General features: G+C 46.6%; 1 protein-coding gene across 3 annotated transcripts in view; it reads right to left on the bottom strand.

Annotated features, from left to right (window-relative positions):
- GAK (cyclin G associated kinase) overlaps positions 1 to 17,036 on the bottom strand; it is a 1,898,577-nt gene that overhangs the window by 1,540,862 nt on the left and 340,679 nt on the right. The window lies entirely within an intron of this gene.

The following is a 17,036-nucleotide window of genomic DNA, read 5'->3' as shown; positions in this document are numbered from 1 at the left end:
TTGTTGGCTTTGAGGGCGACCAGTCAGGTTGAAACGTGTCAGCCACAATAAAAACAATTCAAACACCGCTTAGGAGTGCGGGCTTCACTTGCGCTGCCGCACAAGTATTTATTTCAAATGTACAGGGTCCAGTGCCCAGCTGCCCTGGCGTAACTTTGCCTGGTGGAAGTGGACGGGTTGAACACAGGGACCAAGATGTGGTAATCCTGTATTTAATGTTTATGATTTTGTATTCAGGTATAAAGTTGTCCCTTTCCTTGGTGTGGAATGTAGAATGTAGAAGGTGCCTGGCTGAAGGGTTCCGTGGTGGACAGTTGCGGATGAACCTCCTGTGGCTAGGACGCTGTTATCAACTATCTTGAAAATAAAGAAGCTTTCAACCGCACTTCAACCGTGTGTGTAATCCTGCTTATTAGACTGGCGACGACTAGGATCACTCAACGAGACAGTAACCCGTGGTGAACTCTTTCGCTTCATTTATTCGACGTTTCGTGACAATAGTTCTGGGCGAGGTGAGATCTAATCCTTTAAGCGTCCTAACACACCGCGTGTTCCCGCATGTAATGTGTGTTCATTCAGACAACGTTTCTTCTGCCTAAGACATTCAAATTTCAAGTAATGTAATCGCTGCCTCATCCTCACCTAGTTGTCTGCACTTTACAACTACGCCCACGTCTGCGATCTCTACATCCTTGTGACAATTTTGAAATTTCCCGTTCTCCTGTTACTCACCTAATTCAAAATCCCAACATGTGGTCTTCACTGCACGTTCGGAGCCTCCTCGCGCTGTGTTTTCATCTCGTCACACACATTGCTGCGGTGAGCCCGTGAGCACGACAGTCCTCAGCGTGTCGCGTGCTGCCTCGAGCACATCTCTGTGGGGCTTGCTGGATGTGACGCTGCGTGAGGAGTGCTGACAGTGCCGTCTGAGCGGCATTGCCTTTAAGGAGCTCACCGACGTAGGAGCCGTCATCCATTTGAACACTTCCTGGCATAAGATTGACGCCCCTACGCCGTCTCCGCTTACAAGAATCTATGTGTCTTGTATCATAGCAACGCTTAAACAGTGCGATTCTCTAAATGTTGATGTTTTTTTTTTCCCGTGCTTGTTCCTGCTTTACGCTGACAAGCACAGCTTCTTGTCTTCTTCATTACTTGCTCCTGGTTTACTTTGCGCTGGCAAACACAGACTTTGTTTGTCATATCTCGCTGACAAACACAGCAAAAGATAAAAACTTTCAGACCTTCTTCACAATTTACTCGTTATTCTTAATGTGAATGGTGACTGATTCCATGTCAATTGGATAATATTGTTTATTACTTTACCTGTGCAAGTGACTGATATTTATTATTTGTCTTAAGTTTTTTTTTTTTCTGAAGATATACATACTTTGACAATACTCTACATTACTTAATTGTTTTAAAAATGTTTTTAAAAAAAATGCAGAATGTAACATCAGCACCGTTCTTTCTTTCTGATCCTGGAGACCCCCCAATACGCTGGTCTAAGTGGAAAAAGGTATTTCTTAACTACGCTAGAGTGTGTGGGGTGTCTCTAAGCGCAGAAAGAAAGTTTTCTCTTTTATTGCATTGCTTAGGCTCAGAAGGTCAAGATGTTTTTGAGCACCTTCCGGATCTTAACGATGATGAAGCCGACAACCTCAATGAATTTGAAATCGCTCTAAAGAAGTTGGATAAACACTATCTTCCAAGACTCAGCACAATTTTAAAGCGATATCATTTTGGAAGACGTGTTCAACAAACAGAAGAATCTGTTGAAAGTTACATTACAGCCTTACGCAAATTGGGTGCTACTTGCAAATTTGAAAGTTCATTAGAGGAACGCATTCGTGACCAGTTTATGCTTGGTTATAATATGGAAAAAATAAAAGACTACTTTGGCAAAAGGATGATCCGAATCTTAATGAAGTCATCAAGCTAGCTAAAAGAATTGAACATTCTATGGCATGTGTGGAGGTCATCAAAAAGAAGGAAAATGGTAATTCTCAAGAAAAAAGTCAAGAAAAAGTTCAGTCTATTGACAAAAGTTTTCAAAGACCTTCCACTTCGAAATCTTCCTTAAAAGACATTGACTCAATCCGGAAGAGTCAGCCTACTAATTATTTTTCATCCAATTCCAGATGGAAAGAAGATAACAGAGTCAAATGTTTTCGTTGCGATCTTTATGGTCATCTTGCGAATGATAAATCTTGTCCTGCCCTTTCTTCCAAATGCCACAACTGTGGGAAAATTGGTCATGTATCTAAAGCCTGTAGGGCCAAGAAACCCAAGTCTAGCAAACGTGTTAAAGAAATCTTCTTTGATGATGTTGACCCTGAAAGTGAACACGAAGGACTGCATTATGGGGAAATGATCTCTTCAGGCGTTCTCAACAAGTGTAAAGGTCCTGTAGATTGTGTTCTAGTGAATGATTGTAATATTAGAATGTTGTTTGATTCGGGTGCTAAAATTTCTCTAATACCGAAAGATTTCTTCGACTTAAAGTTACAAGGTAAAGTGGAAGTACATAAGCCCGACATCAAACCATTGGCGTATGGGGGACAACCCATAAAGCTATCTGGTTACTTCCTTGGTAGTTTAGAATACAAACGGAGATTGACAGCTGGGAACATTTACATATCATGTAGGGGTGACAGCATCATCAGCTGGTTTCACCAGGCTGACCTGGGAGTTTCCTTAGTTCCTGGGGCAGATCCTTGTATTGTTCTTAGGGATGTAACGAGTTCTGATGTCTCTCAAAGCATTAGGTGTGTAGGACTTCACGATAAACAGGTTACTTGCACGGATGATTTCAAAACGAATTTACAATCTGAATTCCGTGAGGTCTTCAATGAAAGCCTGGGTTGCCTTTCTAACTATGTTCACAAGATTGTTTTAAAACCTGGTTCAAGTCCCATTTCTTGCAAGGTAAGGAACGTTCCCCTTGCTATGAGAGATTCTATGCGTCTTGAACTTGAGAAATTAAAACGGGATGGTATCATTGTAGAGACTGAAGCTTGTCAGTGGTTGGCTCCGGTTGTTCTTGCACGCAAAGCCTCAGGTGAGGTGCGTCTTTGTGTGGACTTGTGCGCACTTAACCGCGCTGTGGTTGCGGACAAGTATCCACTTCCCAATATTGCTGAAATGCTCACGCAACTAGAGGATTCATGTGTTTTCTCAACTCTTGATTTGCGTGCTGCTTACCATCAGGTTAAAATTGATCCTGAATCCATGGATCTGACAGCTTTCGTCACCCCGTTTGGGAATTACAAATTCACTCGTCTTCCATTTGGGCTTGTCTCTGCCGCCTCTGTTTTTCAGAGAGTCATGGAAGATGTGTTGAAGGACATTAAGGGAGTAAAGATTTATCAAGACGACGTGCTGATCCATAGCTCTTTACAAGCTGAGCATGATTCGAGACTAAGGTGTATTCTTGAACGGTTTCGCAAAAGAGGTTTAACACTTCGTGAGAATAAATGTAAATTTAATCTTAAGGAAATAGAGTATCTTGGGCACAAATTACCTTCTGATGGTGTTAAACCCAAGGAAAGCTTAGTCAAGACTATTGATAATTTGCCTGTCCCTCAGTCACGTGAGGAACTCGTAACCTTTTTAGGTATGGCTGAATATTATAATAAATTCGTACCACACTTCGCCAGCCGCACTCATACTCTAAGATCTCTCTTAAAAAAAGGGGTGAAATGTATTTGGACGTCTCAGTGTCAGATGGAGTTTGAAAAAAGTCAAGGAGGCTCTTAAGTCAGCTCCTTCCTTACAGACCTTCGACACTTCCTTGGACTCTGTGTTGATTACAGATGCAAGTTCCAAAGGTTTGGAGGCAGTTCTCAAACAATTCAAGGGTGGAAAGGAAGAAACCATTATGTTTCTGTCTAGAGCGCTTGTTGGACCAGAATTACAATATTCTGTAATTGAGAAGGAAACACTTTGTATTTACTGGGCCATCAAAAAACTAAAGAAATTTTTGTGGGGTTCTTCTTTTCTTGTTCATTCTGATCATAAACCTCTCAAGGATTTGTTCGGCAAGAAGGATCTTAATGCAGTTTCTTCCAGAATCTGTAAGTGGATCATTGCCTTGCAAGATTTTGACTTCCTTGTCAAATACATCCCTGGTGTTGACAACAAGGTTGTTGACTGCCTGTCACGTTTGATACCCGTATGTCATGATGTTTGTGACACAGAGGATTCCTGGGAGTTTGACACATTCAAAGTGTGCGAGATTGTTGAGGGTGTTGTCTCAGAGATGGAATGGCGTGAATCTTTAAAGAATGACAAAGTATTACTTGAAGTTTGCCAGTTTGTGTCTGATGGATGGACAGGCATTAGGTCATTATCTGAGGATGCAAAAAAAATGTGGAATGTGAGACACGAACTTTCTTTACACAAAGATCTGTTGTGGCGAGGTTCTCGTTTGGTTCCACCTAGTTCTTTGCAAGAGAAGATTGTTCGTCTTGCACACGATGGTCACCAGGGTATATCAAAAACTAAAAAAGAGCGAAATCGGATGCACTTCTGGTGGCCTGGGGGTGATATTGTTGTAGAACGGTTAGTTAGGGATTGCTCAGAATGCAGGTTGACGGACAAAGTTTGCAAGACTAGGACACAACCTATGTTTATTCGTGATCCTCCCTCTAGGTGTTGGCAAGATGTTGCTCTAGATCTCCTGGGACCAATTCATTCCAATTCTGGTCAGTTCTTTGTTTTGGTCCTTATTGATATGTACTCCAGATGGCCAGAGGTCAAAGTCACTCAGAGCTCTGAAACGAGAGATGTTATAAGGTTTTTAGAGGAGGTATTTTACAGAGAAGGTCTCCCTGAGACTTTGTTAAGTGACAATGGAGTACAACTTGTCTCAAAGGAGATGGAAGACTTTCTGTGCAAAAGGGGTATTGTTCATAGAAAATGCTCTCTCTATCATCCTGAATGTAACGGGATGGTTGAGAGATTCACCCGGGTGTTGAAGGAAGCTGTACAGTCTGCTAAGGAACTACGGCGTGACTGGAAAAATGCTATTCAAGAAAAAGTTTTAGCATATCGATTAACTCCTCATTCCACAACGGAAAAGGTTCCTTTTGAGTTGTTTAGAGGGCGTACTCCTAACACTCAACTGTTTCAATCTTGGATGACAGGTTATGGTTCTGATGTTAGTATTCCTGAAGATCCTCAGTGGAGGTTTCGTCAAGATTCCAAGTCTAGGAAGATGAAAGTGAATTTTGATGTTAGACATGCTGTTGCTCGTACGATAGTCAATGTTGGGGACTGTGTACGGGTTATGTCTCCACAGAAGAGTGGAGGTAGCAAGTTTTCCATTCCGCATAAAGTGGTTAAGTTATTTAAAAATGGTGTGAGACTTGATGATGGACGTATTTGGAACCTTAATAGAATTGCCCCTGTACGTAATGTTACTCCTACTGAGTCTTCTCCTCACCAGTCTTATCCTGTCCAACAAACACCTCCTCTGCGTAGGAGTTCTCGCACTTCTTCTATTCCTTCTAAGTTCCAGGATTATATCTGTGACTAGGTTGTGTTCCCTTGGTTTTTATTATGTTCGGGGGGAGGTGTGTGGTAATCCTGTATTTAATGTTTATGATTTTGTATTCAGGTATAAAGTTGTCCCTTTCCTTGGTGCGGAATCTAGAATGTAGAAGGTGCCTGGCTGGAGGGTTCCGTGGTGGACAGTTGCGGATGAACCCCCTGTAGCTAGGACGCTGTTACCAACTATCTTGAAAATAAAGAAGCTTTCAACCGCACTTCAACCGTGTGTGTAATCCTGTTTATTACACCAGACTTTGACCTTGCCAGGTAGGTCGCTCCCCCACTACACAGCTTCGCCTATACTATCCTGCCCGCTGCTGCTGCTGGTAAGCTCCCCCTCTGCCTGCTCTCTCTGTGACCGTTTTTTGCCTTCTGTGCCTCGTTTTCTCTGTCTTCTGCGCCCCGTTTTTTGCCTTCTGCGCCCCGTTTTCTCTGCCTTCTGTGCCCCGTTTTTTGCCTTCTGTGCCCCGTTTTCTCTGCCCTGTGCCCCTGTTTTTTGCCTTCTGTGCCCCGTTTTTTGCCTTCTGTGCCCCGTTTTCTCTGCCCTGTGCCCCTGTTTTTTGCCTTCTGTGCCCAGTTCTTTCTACCCTCTGTGCTCCGTTTTTTCTGCCTTCTGTGCCCCGCTTTTTGCCTTCTGTACCCCGTTTCTTTCTGCCTTCTGTGCCCTGATCCTCGCCACTCCCGATCCCCGCCGCTGCGTTCCCTGTGGCCCCGCCTCCCAGCTGCTCCTCCCTCCCACCTCCCCATATATGGTGGCAGCTGTGCTGCCACGTAGCAGACACGCGCAGCGGGTGTGCCGCTGACGCGCCGAAGGCGCACCTAAGGCAAGCCCGTCTGCGCCCGTCCGCGCCTGGACCACGCCCAACACCAGAACCCCTGGTCCTCGCGCCCCCCACTACGATGCCAGCACACTCCACGCACTCAACCCCGGACGGACCAACACCTGCTTCAAGGCCGCCCCGAAACGCACCCATGGTCCCTTCACCTGCCGGAACTGCAGCTACACCAGCATCAGAGCCGTCGAACCACCCGTCAAGAAGGACCTCAACCACCTCCGATGCATCCCACTGAACACCCGCTCCGCACGCAAACACGCCGTTGAGCTCTGGGACCTGCTCGACACATCATCACCGGACGTCGCCTTCCTGACAGACCTGGATGAACGACTCCTCCGCACCCGACATCGCCATAGCCATCCCGGACAGCTATAAGAGCACTCGCAGAGACAGCACCAACCGAGTAGGAGGAGGAATCGACATCATGCACAAGAACACCATCAGGGACTCGACCAGCACCGACGACACTCTCTGCACTGCCGAACACTTGCACTTCCAGATCCACACGGACCCCAACACCACCCTTAGAGGCACCCTTGTCTACAGACCCCCAGATCCGGACCCCAGTTCAGCGACTCCATTGCCGACTTCATCAGCGCGCACACCCTGACCTCCACCGACTACATCCTCCTCCGAGACCTGAATTTTCACCTGGAGGACAACAACGACACCAACTCCACCACTCTGATCGCCAACCTCGCCAACCTTGGACTAAGACAGCTCATCAACGCCGACCCATTCCGCCAGCCACACGCTAGACCCAGTCTTCTCCACAAGCTCCCACATCTCCTTCAGCAACACCACCGAACTTGCCTGATCGACCACCGCTGCATCCACTTCACCTTCCAGAAACCCACCACACACCACCGCACCCAACAGATCCCACGCCGCTGTTGGAATAAAGGGACCGAACTACAGGCAAACCTCGCTCTCAGCCCACCCGCCGACCCCTCCAACACCGACGACACTGCCCAAACCTCAGACAATGGCTAGACGACTGTGCCAACATCCTCGCCCCGCTGAAAAAACCCACCCACAGAGACACCAGCTAGAGAGCCAGCTGGTTCACCCCGGAACTCCTAGCATCCAAGCGTACCTGCCAGAAACTAGAGAACAAAATAGCACAGCGAAAAGACACCGGACAGCCACACAGTCCACAAAGGCGCCGTCCGCAACCACCATCACCTCATCAGGTCCGCCAAGAGGATCTCCTTCAAAGACCGCCTTGACAACAACGCACACAACAGCAAGGAACTCTCCAACGCCAGCTCCAACACCAACGACATCCCGCCGTCGCAAGCCCTGTGCGACTCCCTCGCCACCTTCTTCCACTGCAAGGTCGCCGACATCCACAACAGCTTCAACACCCGGACAGTCCCAACAGACACCGACACACCGGACTCGCCGGCCACCATCGACCACAACCCCTTGACAGCATGGACCAACGTGAACATCGATGACACCATCAAGACCATGAGCACAATACACTCCGGATCCCAGTCAGACCCTTTCCCGCACCACATCGTCAACAAAGCCAGCAGCTCCATCGCTCCCCACCCGCGCAACGTCATCAACCTTTCCTTCGAGACCGCGACCTTCCCAGAGAGCTGGAAGCATGCCGAGATCAACGCCCTAATCAAAAAACCCAAGGTGGACCCGAGGGACCTCAAGAACTTCCGGCCCATCTCCCTGCTCCCGTTCCCAGCCAAGATCATCGAGAAGATCATCAACAGACAGCTAACCCGATACCTCGAAGAAAACCGCATCCTGGACCCATCCCAGTCAGGGTTCCGCAGAAACCACAGCACAGAGACTGCCCTCATCGCGGCCATGGACTACATCAGGACCCTGATGGACAGCGGCAAGACCGCAACCCTCATTCTGCTGGACCTCTCCGCCGCCTTCGACGCGGTCTGTCACCGTACCCTACGTGCACGCCTCCATGATGCAGGGATCCAAGACAAGGCCCTGGAATGGACTACCTCCTTCCTCTCCGGCAGAACCCAGAGAGTCCACCTCCCCCCATTCCGATCCGAGGTCTCCGAGATCATCTGCGGCGTACCCCGGGGTTCTTCCCTCAGCCCGACACTGTTCAACATTTACAAGGCCCTGCTCGCACGCATCGCCCGACCTCAACATAATCTCCTACGCCGACGACACTCAACTGATCCTCTCCCTCACCAAGGATCCCATCACCGCCAAACCCAACCCCCACGAAGGAATGAAGGCCGTCGCCGACTGGATGAAGAGCAGCCGACTAAAACTGAACACGGACAAGACGGAGGTCCTCATCCTTGGCTCCAACCCGTCAGCCTGGGATGACTCCTGGTGGCCAAAGGCACTGGGGGCAGCCCCGACACCCACCCACCCACCCACCCACCACGCACGCAACCTGGGAGTCATCCTCGACTCAACTTTGTCCATGACCAAGCAACTCAACGTAGTCTCCTCCTCCTGCTTCAACACCCTCCGCATGCTCCGCAGGATCTACAGGTGAATCCCAACAGATACAAGAAGAACAGTCACCCAGGCCCTCAGCAGCAGACTCGACTACGGAAACGCCCTCTACGCAGGAGCCCCGGCCAAGCTCATCAAACGACTGCAACGCATTGAAAACGCCTCTGCACGCCTCATCCTCGACGTACCACGCCACAGCCACATCACCCCCCACCTGAGAAGCCTGCACTGGCTCCCCGTGGACAGGAGAATCTCCTTCAAACTCCTCATCCACGCTCACAAGACCGGCCCAGCCTACCTCAACAGACGACTACTCTTCTACGTCCCTAACCGCCAGCTCCGCTCCGACGACCTCTCCCTCACCACCGTCCCGCGCATCCGAAGAACAACCACCGGCGGCAGATCCTTCTCCCACCTCGCCGCCAAGACTTGAAACACCCTCCCACTCAGCCTACGACAGACCCAAGACCTGCTGACCTGCAGGAGGCTACTCAAGACCTGGCTGTTCGACCAGTAGCGGCACCCCCCCTTTTTCTCCCCAGCGCCTTGAGACCCTCGCGGGTAAGCAGTGCGCTCTACAAATTCTATGATTGATTGATTGATTGAATGTGTATGTATGTGTATACATACACACTGCCCCGTCCCCTTTTTAATATATATTTTTTTTTTAAAAAGGCGGCCATGAGGCTGCCGGGGCCAAAATTGACTTCAGGAGGGGGGCCCCCTCCAAAATGTTTTTTAAAAAAAAGAGGCTGGCCAGGCCCCGGGGATGGGGCCTTGGGGCCCAAAATGGCCCAGTTAGGGGGGCCATGCAAGCCTCCCTATTTTTTTTTACTTGGGCAATCCCGGGAGATGGAGTCCCCGGGACCAAAAATGGCCCGGGTGGGGGGTGCCAAGAAGCCCCTCTCACTTTTTCACATTTTTTTAAATTAAAAAATGGCTGGGCCCTGGGGGATGGGGTCCTCAGGGCCGACATCAGGTAACGGAAGTGGGGGGCTTTAATTTTATTTTTTCTCGTGATAGGAGTCTCGACCCTATCACGGCTCCTAGCGCCCTCCCCCTCCCCCCTGTAATGTCATGGTAGATTTGTGGATCCATCTTAAATAAAAAAAAATATAGAATATAATTCAGAAGGTAGTGTTGCATTTGTGAACTTTTTTATAGAGCTAGTGAGATCGAAGTTAATAATTACATTAAATTTGATAGAGTTAAAAAGAATATAAAAAAATACAATTTAAAACTTAACCTTGAAAAGTGTATTGTGTTGTAGTACATTGAATTGGTACTTTTGTTTTGCGAATTCGTGACGGCTTCGCGAATCCAGAAAATATTTAAAAAGAGTATGCATGTCTGTTAAAAAATAAATAAGATTCACTGTTGGGTTTTAGGGTGGCTCTAAAAAGAGCCCCTCTTTCCATTATGACTTTGTCGGAGCTACATGTAAGTGTGGATGCATAGCTTAAGGTTGTTGAGAAACACTCTATTCCCTTCATCTGTGAAGTGAACTCAATCACTTCTGTAGATATCATCCATATCAAAACGTAGAATGTTGTTATAGATGTAGCCCATCCTATGGTCTCAGAGGTAAGCAGAAACAGTTAACATTTTTCCTAGCTTTCTCAATCTGTATAAAGAATTGATTTGACCACTTCCATTTCTGTCTTTGGCATATATTAGAGTATACAGACAGTTTGAAGCAAAAGCAACCAAAGCCATCAATTGGTGCAACTTTAATCCTCTCTGTGCAATCCATTTAATATCTACATTTTGCAAACCTAGGTCTTTGTCAATACCTGTGTGTTCAGCATACCTTTTGCACCAGAAAACATAGCTGTGCCCTACCATCCATACTGTAAGCATCTTGAAGGGATGTCTGGAAGGAATGAAAAGATGTCTGTAGCGGAGGTAGTCAGTTGGTAGAATGAGAGGTATCTAAAATGGTGGAGAACATGCTGCATTTGAGAAAACTGATAAGTGACTGGCTGTTCATCAACATTGTGCACTCAAAAATAGGATGCAGGTTACTTTCTTGAAGAAGCAGGTTTCTGATTGGTTATTCAATGTTTGAAAGGTACAGTATATAGGATAAGGGAATATTTTGCAAAAGTCAACCAGCCATGCCATTTGCATTTGTAAGCTTGTGTTCTGAATTTGGTGAACTTGTGACCTTTTGGTACAGTTGAATGTTGCAGAAAGTGTTACTAGGGAAACTAGTATTAAACAGAATGGGGGAAGGGTTGAAACTTAACTGTGGTTTTAAAATGTGAAATAGTAACATATATAAGTGATATGCTACTAAATTAAGTTTTCCCAAATCAGTAGTATGCTTAGAAGTAGTGTATTAAAAAATAATGCTAGTATTATTGGAAATAGGATTTTGAAATCCTGTATGGATTCGCGGCTCCATCGCGACGCTACAATGCGGCACAGCGGAGGAGTTGCGACTCCAGAAAATTACAGAACCAGTTTGGGCACTTTTAGAAGGCAGTTAGAAAGTGTTAATATGTCAAATTAATAGAAATGTGTTCCACAATTTGAAATAATGAAGGAAACAATTAGATTTATTACTTAAATGTATTTGTGTGCAGAAAGAGAGGGGAAGTTTGCTATTACTGGTTTTACCTTGTTGAGAGTGCTGCATTACATTTATTGTGTGAAAAAGAACATCTTTTATGAGTTTCTAATATTTCATATTCTGCAATACTATTTAAAAGGTGAGTTTCAAATTTGAAAGGGGTGTTATGTATTATGTAGCAGTGCTTCACTCTTTGTAGTGATATTTTTAAATTTGAAAAGCATTATTTTCAAAGCTTTGAAATTATTAGAGAAGAAAACAAGTTACTAACCTGTAACTACAGTTATCCAGTATTGGTATCTTTCATAGATTCACATGCCTGAATCATTCCCCGTCGCCGAGGCGGGAGTCCCCGGTAAATAAAAAAGTAGTGCCAAAACATTAGTAGTAGTAGTAGGCCCAAAGAAAAGGCCTAAAGCCTAGATCTTAGTAGCCTATCTACCTCATTATGCAAAAGAAACCAAGAATTTGGTAACAACCAATCAGACACCAGCACCCTTCTAGAACCCTCTCAGCAGAGCCAGTTCTCCTCAGATTTTCGTAGCACAAGTGGGAAGTAACGTCCCAAAATATATAGAACTGACTCTACGGGGAGGAGGGTGGGTGCATGTGAATCTATGAAAGATACCAATACTGGATAACTGTAGTTACAGGTAAGTAACTTGTTTTCTTATCCAGTATTGGGGTATCTTTCATAGATTCACATGCCTGAATCAGAATAGCGAGCAGTATACCAAGTATACAGTCGTTTGCGGATGGTGGGAGACTAGTGCTGATACTCCTTAATTGCATCCACAGCTTGTTAACAAGAGGTATAAGAAAAGATCTTAAAATTCGAAACATGCAATCAATAAAGAGAAAAAGCATGTAAAGCAATAACATTAAAATGAAAGCAAATCATTATTGTAAAACATTGCATTGTCATACCAAAAGATAAACATCTTACATGTTAAAAGTTTGAAAAAGGTACCTGAAAACATCTCAAAGAAATAGATGTCGCAGGACAGCTTGTCCGACTGCTGCATCGTCTCGATGCGTAGATTGGAGGCAGTAATGTCTCGTAAAAGTGTGGACATTTTTCCATGTCGCAGCACGGCAGATATTCTCCAGAGTCACTCCAGCAAACAATGCTGTAGACGCTGCTATAGTCCTCGTGGAATGGGCCTTGGGTTTTCGTAACAATGGCCTGTGAGCTTTGTCATGGCAGAAAAGGATTGTAGATGCTATCCATCTGGCAATGGTGGATTTTGTCACCGCTCTTCCCAGGGTAGTTTGGCCATAAGCCACGAACAATTGGTCGGACTTTCTAAGGTTCTTTGTTTTTTGAAGATAGAATTTGAGACATCTTTTGATATCGAGAGAATGTAAGGCTCGTTCCACTGGAGTAGACGGATTAGGAAAGAAAGTTTTTAACCTCACTGGTTCATTAAGATGAAACTGTGACGGCACCTTAGGGATAAATGTTGGATTAGTTCGGAGGTGCACGTAATCTTGAGTGAAGTGTAGAAAAGGTTCCTTTATAGTAAATGCCTGAATTTCACTTACTCGATGAGCTGATGTTAAAGCCAGAAGTAAAGCAACCTTCCTGGTAAGGAGTTTGAGGTCAGCCTTGTGGATAGGCTCGAATGGATGCTTCATTAATTGCATTAAGACTGTGTTGAGTTCCCATTCCGGTGGCGGAAGCTTGACCGGAGGAAACTCCCGGAAGAGTCCTTTCATAAACTGCTTAACTTAAGAGGATGAACAAAGGGAAGGGCCATGAGCACCCTTTCTGAATCTGGAAAGTGCAGCTAAGTGGACTTTGACTGAAGGAAAAGAAAGTCCAGATCATGCCAGGTGTAACAAATAAGGGAGGACCTGTTCTGCAGGAGCGTCCACCGGGTGCACCTGGTTTGTTTCACACCGACAGCAAAATCGTTTCCATTTTAGACGGTAAGTTTTTATCGTGCTGTGAGCTCGTGATTTTGTTAATATATCCCTACAGTCGAGGGATATTTAGGTCCTTGAATTCTAAGAAGTCAGGAGCCATGCGTGTAAATGTAGGGATTGAGGGTCTGGGTGGAGAACCGGACCTCTGTTCCTTGATAGCATTGTGGGCGTCGGGAGAAGACGGATCGGCTGGTCCTGAGATAGTAATAGAAGCTCCTGAAACCAGTATTGGCGTGGCCATCTGGGTGCAATCAAGATGAGACGACAGCCCTCCAACTTCATTTTGCGTATGACCCTCGGTATTCGAGGTATCGGGGGGAAAAGCGTAAGCACAAATCCCTGACCATCGCATGGACAGGGCATTCCCCCTTGACCCCTGTTGAGGGTATCTGCTGGCATAAAAGCGGCATTTCTTGTTCTCTTTTGTGGCGAACAAATCCAGTGACGGTGTTCCCCAAGCTCTGAATACTCTGAGCACTTGAGCTTCCTCCAGCTCCCATTCATGGCAATCCAATTGGGATGTGCTGAGCGTGTCCGCTAATGTATTGCAGAGACCTCTGACATGCTCTGCTCTGAGGGATATGTTGTGGAGTGTGACCCATTCCCACAACTCCTGAGCCTCTGTGGACAGAGTTGCTGATCTTGTTCCTCCTTGTTTGTTCATGTAAAACATGCTGGTGGTATTGTCGGTCCGAACCAGAACCGAAGAACCTGCAATCCTTGGAAGGAAAGCTTGAAGAGACAGGAAAATTTCTCACAATTCCAGACTGTTGATGGGTTTGTTCTTGTACTCTGGAGACCACTTCTCCTGTATCTGTAAGTCTTGGAGATGACCTCCCCATCCTTCCATGGAAGCATCCGTAGTGAGTACAAAGTCTGGAATCTTCTGTATGAAAGTGAGCCCTTCTGCTAAGTTGGGTATGTGGGACCACCAACTTAGAGCGCTCTTCATGCCTGAAGTGACTTTGAGGATGTCGTCGAAGGAACCCGTCGCCTGCTGCCACTGAAGGTGTAATTCCTCCTGCAAGGGTCGTATCCGGAGCCGAGCCAGAGGGACGAGGTGTATTGCAGAGGAGCACATCCCTAGGAGCGACACGGACATCCGGACAGAAACTGACTTTCTTTAGGAAATCAGGATTGCTAACTTTTGAAGACGAACCTGCCGTTCGTGAGATAAGAATGCTTTGCAGCGGACGGTGTCTAGTAAAGCTCCCAGAAAAGGAAGTATCTGGCTTGGATGTAATTGAGATTTGCTCCTGTTCACCGTAAGCCCCAGAGAGTGGAACAGACGAAGAGATGTTGTATCGGCAGCCTTGACTGAGCTTTCCGAAGGACCTTTTATCAACCAGTCGTCTAAATACGGGAAGACTTGGATTCCTTGGGATCGTAACGCTGCTGCCACCGGGGCATAGGCACTTCGTAAATATCCTTGGTGCAGATTTTAGCCCAAATGGGAGCACTTTGAACTGGTAATGGGCGCCTGCCACTGTGAAGCGAAGATACTTGCGATGCTTCGGATGTATTGTGATGTGAAAGTAAGCGTCTTCCATATCTAAAGAAGCTAGAAAATCTTCCTCGTTGAGGCAACCTAGAATTTCTTGCAAAGTGACCATGCGAAATCCCTGCTTTTTGAGAAATATGTTCAGATTGCGAAGGTCTAAGATCAGACGCCACTCCCCTGATTTCTTCTTGATGAGAAAAAAGCGGGAATAGAAACCCGTCCCTTTTTGAAATGTAGGAACCTTCTCGATTGCATTCTTGAGGAGCATCGTTAAAGCTTCTTTGAATAGTAAGTGAAGACAAGGGGGGGGGGGGGTTAGGTGGCTTGGTGACAAACTCTAAGGTATGACCGTTGAGAAGCAGGTCCAGAACCCACTGGTCCGACGTAATCTCCTGCCACTTGTTCACAAAAGTTGAAATTTCGCACCCACAGGGAGGGAAAAGGGGGTGGAAGGCACCCTGCAGAAATCATTGCTTTCTTGTGGTGTCTCTTCCCTGATTCTGCGATCTTTTTCGTCCTTGACGAGAGAAACCAGATGTGTTGGTTTGTCTATAGGAAGATTGATATGACTGTCGATACTGAGGCTGGTACCTATTCTGTTGGGTGTGATAACCTCCTCTGGATGAAAATCCACGGCCTCTTGCGCCTCTGAAGGTACCTCGTTTGTACTGCAAGGAGCCCAATGATCTTGCGGTATCAGTATTGGTCTTTATTGCTTGGAGTGCGTCATCTATATGCTTTCCAAACAATGACTCGCCATCATAGGCCATATCCAATATTTTTGTTTGGACTTCTGGTCTGAACGTGGTAGCCTTAAGCCAACCCTGGCGTCTAAGAACAGCTGCACCAGCCAACTGACGGAAATTAGTATTTACAATATCCAGAGCGCAGTCGATCGTCTCTGATGCTGCACGCTCACCCTCCAACAAAATCTTCCGAGCATCTTATCTGTTGTCCTCTGGGATGAGATCAATAAAGCTTGCCATTTCTGACCACATCTGGCGGTCATAACGCCCTATTATGGCCAACGAGTTGGCTGCCCTGATGGATGCAGCTGCCATCGTTGAAAATGTTTTGCCAATCAAATCCAGGCGTCGTCCTTCCCTATCCGGCGGTGTAGTGACAGGTGCTGCCGGATTTTTAGATTTTTGTTGGGCTGCCTGTGAGATAACCGAATCTGGCCGAGGTTGGACAATGAGACAGGAAGGACTGTCGGCAGGAGCACGGTATTTTTTGTCAATCCGTGGAAGCACCGCTGGCACTGATGCTGGGTTTTTCATAATCTTAACTCCTTCCTTCCAAATGTAGTCAATGATAGGGATAGCCCTCGTAACCTTCCTTGACTCCTCTTTAAAATCATGAAGAAAACAGTCATTCAATGGTAACCGGCAAGTGGAACCTGGTCGCAGCGCGCTGCATTAGGTTATGGAATCCCCCTATATCCTCTGGGGGCGAATCAGATGGTAGAGGGGTGGGTGGCGAAGGCATAGGGATGATATAAGATTCCCAAGGGTCTACTGGGTCTGGTAGCTCGCCCTCTTCGAATTCCTCTTCAGAGGTTGAATCTTGACCCCGACGTGGGTTCTGTGGAGGGTCAGTCAGTTGAGGCGTTGGGGCTGGATCCTCAGGCAAAGGCAATGGGTCCGGCTGCGGCGCAGTCCGCGGAACCTGTGGAGTGGCTGGCTGCGATGGAAAACGCTGCTTATAATCTGCAAGCATTGCTTGCAAGTCCTGAATTAAAGTCGGAGGCAGATGTGACATCTCACTCTGACGAGGTTGTCTGTAGGAATGTCTATGATGCGGAATGACTATATCCTCCTGATAGTAATGCCCCTGATAATTGTCCTCCTCCTCTTCATCATCGTCATCTTGACACTTGATGTGCAGTTCAGAAGGATGGCGAGCGATCCCAAAGGGCCCTTCATCCTCGTCATCCTCATAATCCTCATCCTCACCCTGCACATATGTTTCTAGGAGATGTGAGGGGGTAAGCGGTGATATATCACTACATTCCTGTCGTTGAAAAGTCTTTAGCTGAAAACTCCTGGTGGAAATAGGAGTGGAATGAGCGGGCGCCATTACGAGAGTCTGAGGCTGAACCGGTAAATCTCCAGGCGATGTTAGTAGATTTTTAGTGTCCATCGTCGACGAGGTCGTCGTCGACGGGGCTATCGTCGACGGACTT

This window comes from Triturus cristatus, chromosome 2_1, assembly GCF_964204655.1.
Source record: "Triturus cristatus chromosome 2_1, aTriCri1.1, whole genome shotgun sequence".
NCBI classification, from domain to species: Eukaryota; Metazoa; Chordata; class Amphibia; order Caudata; family Salamandridae; genus Triturus; species Triturus cristatus.
Note: the sequence above shows the minus strand (reverse complement) of the source record. Positions and strands in the feature narration are given on the sequence as shown.